Raw genomic sequence first — 15,229 nt, 5'->3', positions numbered from 1 at the left:
TATTGTGGAGTGGTACTGTGTATTGCTCACCCTTATATTTCAGTTCAGCACAGCAAATAGGATTTTGCTGTTAGAGATTCACTGTTCAAGAAGGCCTAGATCAATTTTCACTTGTACTACAGGCACCAGCATGAACCTAATAAGGTCACTTAGGGTGAATGGGTTCCTGTACCTGAAGACAACTGCCCGGTAGTCTTCTAAACAGCATTATGAATTAGGGATCCATGGTCATATTTGACAGCTGTTGCTGGCATTAGCTTTGAGTAGAGGCCTAAAGAAGAAATCCTTTCCATTGTTATTTTCAGGTTAAGACATGGAAGAGAGATCTTCACTGTATTTGTAACTTGTTTTTAAAGCCACGACTGGAACACTTGTTTTCCAGATGACCAGTAAGAACAGAAGTTAGAGAAAAGTAGCTGACCTCTTTTCCCTGTAACCTCACACATCTGATTCACATTTGCAGTAAGAAATGAAATGAATAATACGGATTTACAAATAAAGCACATTATGCCCATACATGTACATGCTGGATGAAGAAGACTCAAATCTTTTGGATTCACTTAAATGAGGCATAAGGCTAGTGAGAAGTACTTGGCTCATCATAATGGTTTCCATGTCATTTCTGAAGAACCTGTATTTATGAAGCCCACTCTACAAGTTCTGATAATGAGAAGTGCCTTCTTGCTGAACAGCAGTAAGTCAAGAAAGGCAACTCAGCACTTACTCTTTCATTGTTTTGTTTTTTTTTTTTCCTCAGATGATATCTGTCAGGATATGGATTTAGAAGTCAGCAGTCTGGAAGTGAAATCCCTGATCTGGGTGTGGAAATGACCAGTGCAAAGGCTAAAACCTCTTAAGGGCAAGGAACACAAATAGGAGGGAAAAAAATAAGGCAATCTTTTCAGACAAAGGAACAGGTGAGTATTAATGTGCAATCACTTTAAATTTTTGACAGTGTACTTCCACATATTTTCATTTTATAGTTAAAAATTGGCAATATTAGTTGCACGTTAAGCAAGTTAAAATTTATTCTGTTTCCATTACCTTCTTCATGGTTAGTTAAATGGAAAGATGGATAATGTGCCTCAGGTTCCCAGTCATTCCAAATCTACTTTTCTGTATTGATTACTGCAGTGTTTATGAAAAACTTTGGTCAGAACAGAACATTTACATCACATAACAGTGTAGTCTGTGGGGACAGCAAGTTTACAAAGCCATTGAAAGTGGATTTGGAGAGAGCTGACGGATAACTCACAATGATTATCATTGTGACAGTCTCAGTGGGAGTCTGCTTTAATCTAATTAACATAACAGTGGCAACACAATGACAATCAAAATTAGTAGGGCTAAAGAACTCTTCTATTATGTAACCAGTGTGACTGGAAAAGAGAGACCTTGGGATGAATGCAGAAAAGGAGTATTCTTGAGGGTGATTAATGGATCAAGGAAGCTTTTTTTCTTTTGTACCTATAACATTTAGCTGGGACTTTTTTTTTTTTTTTTTTTTTTTTTTTTTTTCCCACACCATGTACTCTAAGCACCAGTTTAAGGTATTCTGAGTTGGCTTCTCTACATCTACATGCCCTTGAATTGACTATATTACTAAGATAGCTTTGGTTCTCTGAACTGTACCTATGTTAGATGTATAGAGTGAGGTAAAGCTGAAGTTTCTGCCCAGGTTCAAGTTTGTAAAAGTAAGCTACACTACAATTTTGAGATGAGCTTAGAGAGTTAAGCAAGAGAAACTGTGGAAGGTAGGAATTGACAGATTTCATCAGAAAGACAAAAGCCTGTCTAGAAGTTCTTGAAAGTTCTTCATTAGTTTGTGGAGGAGCAAGAGGATTGTTTTGTTTTGTTTTCAATCTAATGGCTTCAAACACAACTTAGGAATATAATAATTGAAAGGAATAAAAGAAAGGAAGGAAGAAAAGAGAATAGAGTGATTATTTTCATGTACATGACTAGGATACATAAGTCATATGTACTTTAAAAAATAAGTTGCTTTGAAAACTTTACATTTTCTCCAAGGTCAAAGCTAGAGATTTTGAAAACCTTGAAGTTAGCAGAAGCAGGTAGGAGAAAGCTGACATCCTTTTTTTACCACAATAGTCAGATTTTTTGGTAGTAGTTTAGCAGCAAATGGAGAACACTTTATAAAGAAAAGTTAGAACAAGCCTACTTCAAACCCTAGAAACAATTTAAAGAATTGGCTTCAAACAGAATGTAGTTTGAAAGGAGTTCCATGCATCACTAGGGATAAGCTAAATAGTAGTGAAAGGAAACTGTCAATAGATACCAAGACATTTACTTCCATAAAAGAGTAAGCATTATTGGAAGCTTTGTTACGTTCTTTTGTATTCTTTACAGAACTGCCTACTGTGTTTCAGGAACCAATTTACTGAAGTAAATCATACAGTAGGTGGTTTCACTTTATAAAACTTTGTGGGTTCCTTTTCCCACTACTTTCGATGGTTCATTTTGCAGAAGTCAAGTGGGTTGGTGTGCATCAGGAAGTCTTGAGGGGAGAGATGATCTAAATCCACAACACAATTACAGAAAGAGCTTTCACAAGCTTCCAGACTCAGCACATGCCCTGGCTCTAAACATTTAACACCAGCAGGAGCAGTTGGAGCCACACAACCTTCTTCCCCTAGGAGGTATCACATCGCGTCATAGCTTAGCTGGACAAACAGGAATTGCAAGTGCCTTTTTAGGAGGCTTCATCCTGGCCCAGGAAATCTATAGAAAAATCTGAGTCTGGAGAAGTCAGAGATGCTGAGTGTTGGGACAGTTCAACTGCAGACCATTTTTTCCCCCAAAATAGCTGAAAACAAGTTCTTAATGTGCTTTCTTGTAAAAAGAATTTATTGTAGTATCATGTAGCCATTGATCAGAGAATAACGAAAAGGCCATCCTGCAGAAGTACTTTTCAAAGGTGCCTGGTGAAAATGAATGACCAGTTATCTATGATTTTTTACTGAAGGCAGGCATCTACTTCTCATCCCAAGTCTACCTCAAAAAAGCCTTCAAAAATGTTTAGATTAAATACTGTAAGAATTATAGCAGAACAGTAACAAAGTCAAAGCATTCTCTGTGTCATTCTTTCCTTTCTACTTTCTTGCAGCCTTTTGTGGGGAAAGAACAAAGGAAAAAAACAGAAGAAAGTGATAAAGAGGACATTTGGAACACTCAACAGAGAGATGAGGAAGCAGTGTGAGCAACTTGGCAGAGTGTAAAAAAAGGTAAGAGGGAGGAAGGAAATGGAAGAGAAAGAGGTTTGGCAGTCAGCCCATGAGAGAAGGATGTAAAAATGTGATGAAGTGCTAGCCCCATATTGTTTCCTCTTGCATGAATTCATAAACTTTGCAGGGTTTGTGCCCTGCTTTGCCTTCTGTGGGGGTTGGGACCATAGATTTATAACTCCAGATAAAGAAGTGGGTTCGCTCTCGCTTACAGGAGTGGCAGAAGACCCATACATGGAGCACGTTTTCCATCTCAGAGCTACTTTCTCATTTGTAGGATCACAGAAACATGGAGGTTGGAAGAGACCTCTGGAGGTCATCTAGTCCAGCACCCCTGCTAATGCACATTCCCTAGAGTAGATTACTACTCTAATGTCTACAAGTCACTAATCACATCTCTCTGAATATCTTCTACTGCAGTTACAGAATTTTTGTGCAAAAGCTTCTTTACTTGGAACAATGCCACAAGATGTCTGCTTGCTTTTTGTTGTCTCTATGAGTGCAGGGGCAATCACTGCTGCACAGCTCTTGCTAACTTATCACAGAGACTGGAGTAGCAAGAAGGTTGAACGCATTGGTGGTGAGGTCGTGGTAAGACACAAATCAATTGGCTTCATCTTCAGTGGAAGGTGACTCTGTGAGGGAAAAGGTAGAATAGGCAGAGGCATTTTGTGGCAAAAGTAATTATTGTCTGTAAACCAGAGACAATCAGCAAGGAGCTGGGTCCTGGTAAGTCAACAATGCTAGGGGAAATTTTGCTTTGTAAAGAAAACTAACTGCTTGATAACTGCTCATTAACAAAGCCAGGGTTGCCTGGGAGCCTTTCAGAGGGTAATAAGAAGGAACAATTGAAGTATCTGAAAAACAGAATGGTAAAATTTGGTGGGTCGAGAGGGACGTTACCAGAGGAGGAGGATGTGTGCAGATTCTCTCTCCAACAGGCTGCACAAGTAAACGAGCAGAAGAGGGCGCCAGATAGCAAGGAGTAACTTTTAATGTACTGACTGACATCTTCATAAAAGGGAACGGAACAGTCTGAAGTCTCGGCTGAGGTTATATTTTGTATGGGGTAGGGTGGACAATGAACATCCACACCTTTGGTAGTTACTGCATTCAACATTCATTGCAAGAGTCAGGATATATGAACACTGATTAAAAATGTGATTTCTGTCATTCATTCAGACTTCATTCAATTAAAAGTACAGTCTTTATCACTCCACTATAACTAGATGTATGAAAGCAAACTCAGTAGGAACTGTATAGCCTCCTTTATTTTTGGTCACATCATGCTTCAGTTACAGCCATGTGATGCCAGCCTCTACCCTGAAGTGGTTCCTTGTTAAACTAGAAAAATCACTTGCAAATACTTGAATCAATACATTTCAGGTTTGCTCATTGCTTCCAGAATATTGAATCAGGCTGTATGCAGCTAGATTACAATCTTGGCACTTTTTATTTTTATGCCCATGCTCAGCAGACAGCAGAACCATTCAGGGGACAGGACACGGGAGCACTGTCAGACAGGATCTACCAATTCTTTTTGCAATGACAAACAGAATTGACAGGAACTGGCTGAATAGCAGCTACTGGTACCTGTCTGGTACTCAAGCACAACATGCTTCCAAAAACATCTTCGTGCGTGGTCAAGTTTCACAGTCATTCAGCTATTTTTGCAGATTTCGTTTCATGCAGACTTTTCACTGAGCAATCTTTTATATTCAAACATCTCTCTTATTTCACTGCCATGAAAACCTACTGGCAAGAAGACCTTTGTGTACTCCATCAGAAGAGAGTGGCCAGCAGTGACAGGGAGGTGATTGTCCCTGTGCCCTCATGAGGTCCCATCTGGAGTACTGCATCTAGATTTGGAGCTCTCACTGCAAGAGAGATGTGGAGCTGTTGGAGAGGGTCCAGAGGAGGCCACAAAGGTGATCAGAGGGCTGGAGCACCTCCCCTATGAAGACAGGCTGAGGGAGCTGGGCTTGTTCAACCTGGAGGAAAGAAGGCTGCAGGATGACCTCATCACAGCTTTTAGTACCTAAAGGGAGCCTATAAATGGTAGGGGAGTCAACCAAAGGGTGGATGATTGCAGGACAAGGGGAAGTGGTTTTAAGTTGAAGGAAGGAAGATTTAGGTTGGATATCGGGACGAAGATCTTTACTGTGAGGGTGGTGAGGTGCTGGAACGGGCTGCCCAGAGAGGCTGGGAATGCCCCATCCCTGGAGGTGTTCAAGGCCAGGTTGAATGGGGCCCTGGGCAGCCTGGTCTAGTATTAAATGTGGAGACTCATGGCCCTGCCTATGGAAGAGGGCTTGAGCTTCATGATCCTTGAGGTCTCTTCCAACCCAAGCCATTCTGTTTCTGTACCACTAGCAAAAGCCCTCAGAATTAGTTTATTTGAGTCCTTACTTCATCCGTCAGTTGCAGTTACAGTCTTGCCAAGCTAATACAGTGCTTTACCTCACCATTCTTTGCAGATGCACCTAAACACAGCCAACACAGCTGTCACTTGTGCAGTTCACAAATACTTGCCCATGATGGTGACTGGAATTAAGGTTCTCTAGCAGGTCCTTCAGTTTCTGTTTCCTTGTTTTTAAAGGATTTTCATTCTGCACAACGCAGATCTTTGGAACGGCTCAAGATATCACCAGGGACCCATGAAATCTTTTCATGTCATTTACTGTTTTTGTCCATGGACTAACAATGCACGCAGTCCCCTTGGCTGGAGCCAGCAGCAAAGTGGCTAGCAGCGATAAAGAGCAGGAAGGAGGAACAAGTGAGAGTTTGACCTCACAACTTTTGTTTGGATTGCTGGTTCTTTTTAGTATTTCCTCTTGTTATTCTTTCACGTATTTTGGGAAGAGAAGGGAACTGTAGCCAAACCATTATGCATGCTCATTCCATAATAATCTAAACATTGTTATCATCTCTCTCTCTCTCTCTCTCTCTCTCTCTCTCTCTCTCTCTCTCTTTTTTTTTTTTTTTTTTTAGCAATTGTTTGAATAGCCATAGTAATATACCAGGGCAATGGAGGCTTGAGACTAAAATTTTACAGGGTTTTATTCTGGGCAGTGCACCAAGCAACAGGTAATTGTTGGCAGGACTACAAGTTTAGATTTGCATACCGCTTTGAATGTACAGCAGTGCACAAAATGGGAGTTGAATAGAGGCCTTCTGGCAGCAGCTTGGACCTTTACAATTGTACTGTGTAGACAGAGTACTTGAAAAACGTTTAAAATGGGGTGGCCATGGCAGAACAGGGGTGCTTTTAATTTTAACCTCCTTCCTACTTCCCTGTTTCCTCAATACTTGACAGAGTACTTCAACTGCTGAGTTCTGTCCAGTACTTAGTAGGCTGGGCAAATGGGCAAGAATAGGGTTTATGGCTGCACTTTGTTATTATTATTATTTGGACAAAAGCTAGCCTTGAGGTAGTTCAATTCAGTGTGACATCATCAGAAGTACAACAAAGCCACTGCTGTTTCTTTTGTTTATTTAGACTTGCAGGTGCTAGTTATTTGCCTATCTGGCAACATCAAGAGAAAACACATGAAGTCTGAGACAAACCGCTTCTAGAAAAAAATCTGTCTGGATATAAATAGAACAAAATTTCATAGTGAGAACAAATAAATATTGGAATAGGTGGCCCAGGGAAGTGGTAGAATTTTCTCACTGGAAATATTCAAGATTTGGCTTGACAGGGACTTGGACAACTGAACAACACGGCCCAGTTTGCAGCAGAATGTTGGACCAGATGGTCTCCAGAAGTCCCTTCTAACCTAGACTTCTCTGTGATCTATGATAATACTCCTAATCATCATGTTTCAAAGTAAGTTGAATAACAGAAGAATGTTTTTTTCTTTCATGTCAGGAAAGAGAGGATTTCAGTGCCTGTGGAAATACTAACTTTATTATGAAACAGAAAAGGAAGGAAAAGCAATAGCTGCATTGCACTCACAAACATTATTGCAACGGACTGTGATCAGAACCAGCCTGGTAAATCTGCACTACCCAGGTAGCCAGAAGAACAGAGATTTCTGTTAATATTTATCCCAAAAAGTCATGATTTTTTTTTCTTTTTTCTGCAGAGGGCTGTTTTAGAACAATGAATGTGCCAGTGTGTTCAATGCAGTACAGCAAAAATACCAGAGTTACAATGATGGATGTGTGTATATGAAAGCAAGCAATTTTTTGAGTATTATTCTTTTCTATAAAAGCAAGATAAATGCTGACATTTAAATTGCCTTGAAAAAGACAGTCTTACTAGTGATTTGACAGAGCTTATCAATTCTAAGTATCTTGCTGTCATATAGAAGTGCACAAAAGAACTGAACTAAAAGGAGATATTAGATACTTTCTAAATTGTACAGATCAAGACTGTATGTTGCACTGCTACTGCAGCAAACCATAGTGCTTAGACAAATCAGCATTAATCATTGTGAGAGACATAACAGACACTGCACTTGGCATGTGTATATCAGTTGCTTGGCAGTAATGCAGAAATATATTTTAAAAAATGTTTTAGTGTTTAACATAGAAGAAGATAAAACAAAACAAAGCTAATGCAACAGACGGACATATGTTTTGTAAGATGCAGCAACTGCTGTAATGATAGCTAGAGCAAACACAAGCCAGATAAGCTAAACAACAGATTACTTGTTGCCCACGTTAACGACTAGAAGAGCAGGAGAGTTAGTGTAAGAAAATCAGTGTGAAGGAAAGTAATACACTCTTTCATTACATTTTTTTTCCCCTAGGAGACAATGAAGAACTTCATGTCCAAGAATTATTACCTGAATACGTCTTGGTTATAATAAATGGCAAAGATTCTTGGTTCTCACTTCAGCAATTTATATACCAGTTAGCATTACTGCAGCAGATCTAACAAATAAATTGTGCCATTCACAAACAGATCACATCACACTGAGTGCTGGAGCTTCTCTTGCATGGGCAAATTCTTGCATGCCTGCAGATGAGATGGAGAGGAGCATGAAGCTAACAGGATTACAAGGATCAGCAGGTACCTCACCCACTGACATGATTAGTACATTGTGCCCTTTGTTGGGAAAGCTTATAGCTGTGAAGCTTTCCCAGGTCAGAAGCTAAGTTTGAATGTATAGACTTATGAGAAAGTAAACTTCATGAACAGAACTTGTAAACATGTTAGGATTCATTTACTATAGTTAGAAACCTAGGAGTGCTAAGGCTTTCATAAATTATCTGGAAAGAAAATTAAGCAGAGATGACAATCACTTCTGAGAGACAGAAAAAAAAAAAAAAGCCAAACATTTCAGCTCTCCTTTGTGCATTGGTAATGCTTTTGAACTCTCGTAATGCATTCAGTGTGCAAGATGGTTTAGCAAATCCCATTTCAATCACTGCATATGCCTTCTTGGATAGGTTCCCAATAGAAGCTTCTCCATGGAAAATGGGAACTTGGAACAGGAAGACTGCATTTAAATCCCGTGTTTAGACTTAATGAATATACTGTGGGGAAAAAAAAAAAAAAAAGCAAAAATAAATAAATAAATAAATAAAAAGAAGCAACCAAAACCATCTGTGCCCAGAAGACACAAACCCAGATGTCATGGGGAATATAGTCCTCTCCTTCGTTAATCACGTCTGCATGATCATTCCGCTTCTGCAGCATATGTCTACTGTATTTCTGGAAGACAGTTAATAATACATGAGCATCTCCTTGCTTGGGAAGAAAGTTTTGGTCACGCCTTTGTTAATCAGCCTATCTCCACCAACACAACTGCCCCCTACTTGAGGCTCCTTCTGTCACCTGTGCTAAAAGCCTCCTGCAAATCTCACCCTATAGATGAATTTTCACTACTTATGTAGTTGTTGGTTTTGTCTTCCCAAGCAGGTGTGGGTGCTGTTTTGAGAAAATAAAGAGTCCATTGAATCTACAAGGGATAGATTTTTACTGTGAATTTTCTGCTGACTCAACAGATGGAGCTTTGTCTCCTAGTTTGCTCTCCTGTAGCTGTAGAAAGTGTAGTCAGCTGTGGTTTTATATACTGGTTTCTATACAATATCTCTGTTTCAAGCTAAGGGAGAAAATCAGTGCATCATGTTTGACAGTGAGGAAGCTTGCATCAACAATGAATTTGCAAAGGCCTGTATGTTAGCTGCATTCAACATGAGACTGTTGTAACTAATTAAATTACAGCCTCTATTGCAAGCTGAGCAGGAAGGATCACCTCCAGCATTGTCATTTAACAGATTTCATAACCTAGTGACTGAGAAGGAAATGGTGTTTGAATTTCCCAAATACGATTTCTGTATTTAGTAAACAAGAGCATTTCAACACATATAATGTATTCTAATTTGTGCATAAACAAAAAAGACATAATTACTTAGCCACTAGGACAGGCAAATGGAGTAGACAACAGCCAGAGGCAAATCTCATCTCTAGGATTCTTTAATTTATGGTGAAGAAAATCAAGAATGCCAGGTTAAGGATTCTGAATTTCATATCCCTATTCAGAGACTTAATTTCTTTCCCAGATACATTTACTTCAGTGTTGTGTCCTAACAAACTGAGTTTCCTCCATACTGATTCCTGTTTGTATTTGGTTTGCTGAACCTCTTTACTTTTCCTGTTCTTCTAGATACAGCATTGCCTCTCCAGCCTTCCAAAGGCATTCTCCAGCTTCAGAGAGTCACAAGGCTGGTATCAAAGGAACAGGATTAAAACAATGATCTCGTTAAGTTCCCAAATGGCAGGGTAACATTATGGCCAGCAACTCTGGCAGTAGGAACTGAGAGAGAAGGAAGAGAAGAATAGGGAAACTGTTCATCACAGGTCTGGGGATAAATTATTTCAAAGTTAAGGTAAGGTGCAGTCTCTTTTTTCTGGTGAGGTTATTGGTTTCACAGGACTTTTCTGTGTAAGTCTTTATGGTGTCCAGACTGTTCATCCTTCTCTATCACCAGAACATCTAGAGCAGTACTCCAGAGAATCAGCTTATTTATAATAGGTCAAATTTAGAATATGTTTTTAAAAAGCAATCATGATACGCACGTTAGTAATACACCGTGCAAACAAAGAACTTGGGTATCTGATTATAAAAAGTATAACAGAATATGTTCGCAATTCTTTGTACTCCAAATGAACTGGGAACCAAAGACACAGTGAAGGGTCTTTACAGATGGGATAGAAATAAATATACCTTCTCTGAGATGTATACAGTTAGCCAGGTGCCTCTCTCCTAATTTTGGAGTAGAGATTCTATTTAAGCAGCATTCTCAAGTTTTGCTTCACTTAATGTCTTTAAGACCTAAGTGCTTCTGTGTTCCTACTCAAGAATTTCAAGTATGAAAACCTAGACAACTTATAGCCATCACTTACAGTGTAGCATTCATGACCCTGTTTCACTTTTTAATGACTAGGAAAGAAGTTTTTTACTCTAAACTTTCTACTGTTCCATTCTAAATATGTATTTTTGAGGAACAAGATGTATGCTGTTTGGATACTAAGACTGGAAATCCTAGCTCTGTTGCAAGGCTAATGTCTACCTGAGCCTCACTGTGAGCTAGCTGTATGTATTTATTAACTGTTAGCAGAGAATAACTGAACTCTGACATGTAACCATTAGTACGTTATAAGAAAGTTTAATTGTTGAAAAGTTGTAAAAATCTCTTGGGTTATGGATCAGATTCAATTGTGTGGACTAAACTGACATTTATCACAGAATTGTTAAGGTTGGAAAAGAGCTCTAAGATCATGAAGTCCAACTGTCAGCTCATCACCACCTTTCCCACTAAACCACTAAACCATATCCCTCCGTGCCACATCTACATTGTTCTTCAGCACCTCCAGAGACAGTTACTCCACCACCTCCTGGGCAGCCTGTTCCAATGCCCTCACCACATCTCTGGAGAAGAAATTGTTCCTAATACCCCAACCTGAGCCTCCCCCAATGCATTTCCACTCATCCTATCACTGTTAAAAGAGGTCTCCTATAGCTTCCTCTTCTCCAGACTAAACAATCCTAGTTCTCTCAGCCACTCCTCATAAGACTTGTGCTCCAGACCCCACACAGCTTCGTTACCCTTCTTTGAACACACTCCAGTGCCTCAGTGTCTTTCTTGTAGTGAGGTCCCCAAAACTGATCACAGCACTCGAGGTGCAGCCCCACCAGTGCCAAGTACAGAGGGACGATCACTTCCCTGCTCCTGCTGGCTGCTCTACTCCTGATACAAGCCAAGATGCTGTTGGCCTTCTTAGTCACTTGGGCACACTGCTGGCTCATGTTCAGCTGGCTGTCAACTAACATCCCCAGATCCTTTTCTACTACGCAGCTTGCCAGCCACTCTGCCCCAAGACTGTAGTGTTGCAGGCAGTTGTTGTGACCAAAGCGTTGGCCTCAGCCAATTAACTGATGAATGTTTTTCAACCTGGCAGGGTAAAATGATGAGTGTTATCTATAATTGGTATTTTATGAGCACTGGTATTCAGTGATATTCAAATGAATGCTGTTTGCAAGTTGAATGGCAAGAAGACAGAACTGGGAAGAAAATAAGGAGTGAGGAAGGAAGGTAACAAAGCCTACTAGTGCACTAGGTCATGCGCTTGTTGGCCTGATCACATTTTGTCCAGCACCACCTTGTACACTATGTTCTCTCACAGAACGACTGAAAGATAGAGATTCTTTTACAAATAATAAAATCTCACTACCAAGATATCTTCTGCTGTTGGAGTATACATTTGCCTCGCTTTTCCTCCTTGATGAGTATCAGTATTCGGACTGTCATCCGTATCTTCTGAAGTAACAAAACTTGGGGGGTTGATCTGTTTTCTTTCTTTGAATAATTACCACACACACCATTTTTCTCTCTTCCCTACAATATAGTAGCACTTCATATGCTATCTTCCTGTGAAGCCTTTCCATTAAGGATCAATCATAATCTACCCTTCTCCTGTCTGTGGGTTTTCAGTACTCTCAGAGTAGTTAAAGCACAGCCTGCTTTTACTTTTTTGAAGGGTATTTTATCAAAATACTATTTTTATTTATTTGCTTGTTTGTTTGTTTGTTTTTGCTACCCAGAACAATTGTGATTCTGTTAGAGTATCTTCCCCAACTACACCTTAGGACCTTCTTCCAGCCTTCTGAAAACAGCCCGTAAGAGTAACATTTTTCTGTGTTACTGGGATGTAAGGGAGTCTGAATGTATTTCACCCACGAGCCTGTCCTGAGAAAAGTGCTGCTTTTATCTTTTGATATATCTTCCTGGTACTCTCTGCAACCTAGTTTTGACATTTGAACGATAATGGTTATCAGTTTCCTCTGGCAATACATAATTATTATGTATCCTCAATGGCTTTATTGTTATTGCAGCTGTCTTTGTCAAGAGTACCTTGTTATTCTGTTTACAGAAGTCAGCTGACTTAAATGGCTGCTTTCTTTTGGAGAAATCGTATACAGTAGTTTTGGGTAATTACTCTTCTCTCCCAGTGGTATCCATATCACTTAAATGGTTTCACTGGTAAGGTTATGCTTATCTGCAGAAACATTTAAACGTATCAAAACTGTGCTTGTGAGGCAACCAAGAAGGTTGTGGAAGAGTACACATAGGATGAACCCTGCAGTTCCCTCTTAAGCAAAGGCTGCAATCAAGTGCTGTTTTGCACTCTGTTGAAGCAAGTGGCTTCTTGCACACCTTACAATTAGACAAGCGTTGGTACACAGAGGAAGTGGCCCACAGCTTGGCACAGATTTTATCAGTCTCTCTGGTGAGTTGTCTGCAGCTGAACAGCTTTGTGGTCATGGTAAGAGCTGTGTATTTGGCTGACAACCACTGCAAGTTTATTACTTGTATGGTATGACTGCTTGCACTGAGAATAGATCTTGTAGTCGAGTTTATGTCTTAGTCAAGTCAGGGTTAAATTACAGTGAGATGATAAAGAAGTGAGTGTGAAGGCAATCTCCTTCTGCCTCCTCTCCTGAAATAAAGCAGGAAGCTGATAGAAAATACAGCAGCATAGCATTTATGTAGTGCACACATTTGGGTATGAGTGATCCCAGTACATTCACTGGCTGCCTCATGGATCCAGACCATGCGTGCACCTTAGGCTTCAGTGATGCAGAAACCACCTCCATCCTGTGTCATGCTGCCACAAGTGAAGTCACACCACCACTAGAGATGGACCTTCTCCTGTTTGTTGGGAGGAGGTGCAGGCAGGATGTTCTTCACCTGGTTCAGGCACTCACATTCTCTGGCATACGGAAGAGCTGCATCATGTTGCCCTTTAGGATAAAATACAAAACAGCTATTTAGAGAAGTAGTGATTCAGGAGAGAAGTGAAGCTTTTTTTCACCCTCAAGATCATAATTTCACAGAGAAAACCAAGCTTGTTTTGTCTTTGCTAGGGGTGTTTTTATTTTGAAGTGTCACTTTATCACTGACAGCTGCAGTGTGGTTATGCTACATCAGATTAAAATCTAATAGGGCCAATTTCTTATCTTGGAGAAGGACAGGTTTGTTATTCAACAGTGCGGAAGGAAGATTGTTTATATCTTACCTTGCTTATATTTCTTGTGGAATCTTTTTTAAGATGCTGAACATACAAACTTTGATATTAAAATACAGCATTTCCTTATCTCAAAAGGAAAATTCTGTTCTTTAATTAGCTAGCATTTCTGAAATGCTTGGGCATCTTGGGGATCAGATTCTACTGACACTTGAAATTTTATAAATCTATTTTCATTTTGTTTTCACCCTCACTGTGATTAGTCAGAGAGGTTTCCCCTTCTGTGCATGCACACTGGCATCTGTTCTGGAGCACAGAGCTTCTGGGATTGGGCGTATTTTCATGTGCTGAATGAGACAGAACAGCAAGCCAGTCAAGCTCATGGATTTCCCATAGGTGCTCTCTCCAGATGCACAGAGATGACTTAAATCCTTCACATGGCTGTACGTGAGGAAAGGCTTCTCAGATAAGCAGCGCTCACTGGAGGCCAAATTCCACTCCATAAATGCTTCAAAACACAGGACATCTTCCTGCTGTCAAGTGTGGTCCTCCAAGCAGAGGCATCAAACACACCGGTAGAAGGCTCACCCCCCTTATACCTCTGAAGTGCACTTATTTAGCAGTGGGCTAAATTTTCAGCCAAGATGCTTACAGACTCAGGAAGCACTGTTTTAGAAGAACGCTAAACTTGGTATTACCCAAAGGCTTCTGTTTTGTCTTCAGTATTTCCCATCTGCTTGAGCTGAGCACTGGTTTAAAACTTTGAGCTCCAGCCTGAAAGTTTTTAATCTCCTGTGGCCTGCCAAAGGTACTTCCAGCACGACCACCTCAAGCAAAACTTAGTGTTAGCATGATCTTGTAGCAGGTGAGAGGTTTGTGCAAGGAGTATTTCAGTCTAAGACACAGAGCTTCCAGTTGCTGTGAATCTTCAGCACACCACCACAACTCATGCATATTGGAGCTCATCAGCTGCATGCTGAACTTACTGGGCACAGTATCACAGAATTATAGAATCGAAGGGAGTGGAAGGGACTTCGAGATCACTGAGGCCAACCCCGCTGCTAAAGCAGTTCCCTACAACAGGTCGCACAGGTAGGCGTCCAGCCAGATCCTCAATTCCACCACCTCTCTGGGCAGCCTGTTGCAGTGCTCTGCCACCCTGACCATAAAGAAGTTCTTCTACATGTTTGTATGGAACTTCGTCTGTTCGAATTTTAGGCTATTGCTCCTTGTCCTATCACTACACACATGGCATGCTGCCTCTTTCAAATCAACCGAGCTAGCACCGTGAAAACTGCAAAACATTAGAAAACACCTTAGCGAGTCACATACCGTGGAGAGCCACAGTGAGAACCTTACTGTGCAAAGAAATTGGTTTGGCACTGGGGGTGTGCTGGATGGCCCAGCCCTCAACGCCAGCGCTGCCACAGCGCTCCGCAGGCTCACAGCCCAGGCCCGGCCGTGAGGCGGCGCCGCTCTCCGGCCCCTGTCCCGGGCCGGCATC

The 15,229-nt window shown here is 40.7% G+C and overlaps 1 long non-coding RNA gene and 1 other non-coding gene across 4 annotated transcripts in view; one reads left to right on the top strand and one right to left on the bottom strand.

The window, feature by feature from the left end:
* LOC101748818 overlaps positions 1 to 13,307 on the top strand; it is an 18,630-nt gene extending 5,323 nt beyond the window's left edge. The window contains exons 2-6 of one of the 3 annotated variants that reach the window (XR_003076380.3): positions 758 to 917; positions 3,125 to 3,242; positions 6,234 to 7,071; positions 8,000 to 8,262; positions 9,863 to 13,273. This is a non-coding gene — a long non-coding RNA (uncharacterized LOC101748818). Of the gene's footprint in view, positions 1 to 757; positions 918 to 3,124; positions 3,243 to 6,233; positions 8,263 to 9,862 lie in introns of all 3 variants that reach the window. The other 2 variants (XR_005862030.2, XR_005862031.2) reach the window with 2 other exon arrangements.
* Positions 13,227 to 15,229, bottom strand: LOC101751158. Its single transcript, XR_001467778.3, has 2 exons — positions 15,058 to 15,229; positions 13,227 to 13,501 (listed from the first exon to the last, which is right to left on the bottom strand). It is a non-coding gene; the product is annotated as an uncharacterized LOC101751158 (transcript).

The sequence above is a fragment of the Gallus gallus genome, chromosome 8 (genome assembly GCF_016699485.2).
Source record: "Gallus gallus isolate bGalGal1 chromosome 8, bGalGal1.mat.broiler.GRCg7b, whole genome shotgun sequence".
NCBI lineage: Eukaryota > Metazoa > Chordata > Aves > Galliformes > Phasianidae > Gallus > Gallus gallus.
The sequence above is the reverse complement of the archived record's forward strand: the minus strand, read 5'-3'. Positions and strand labels throughout refer to the sequence as shown.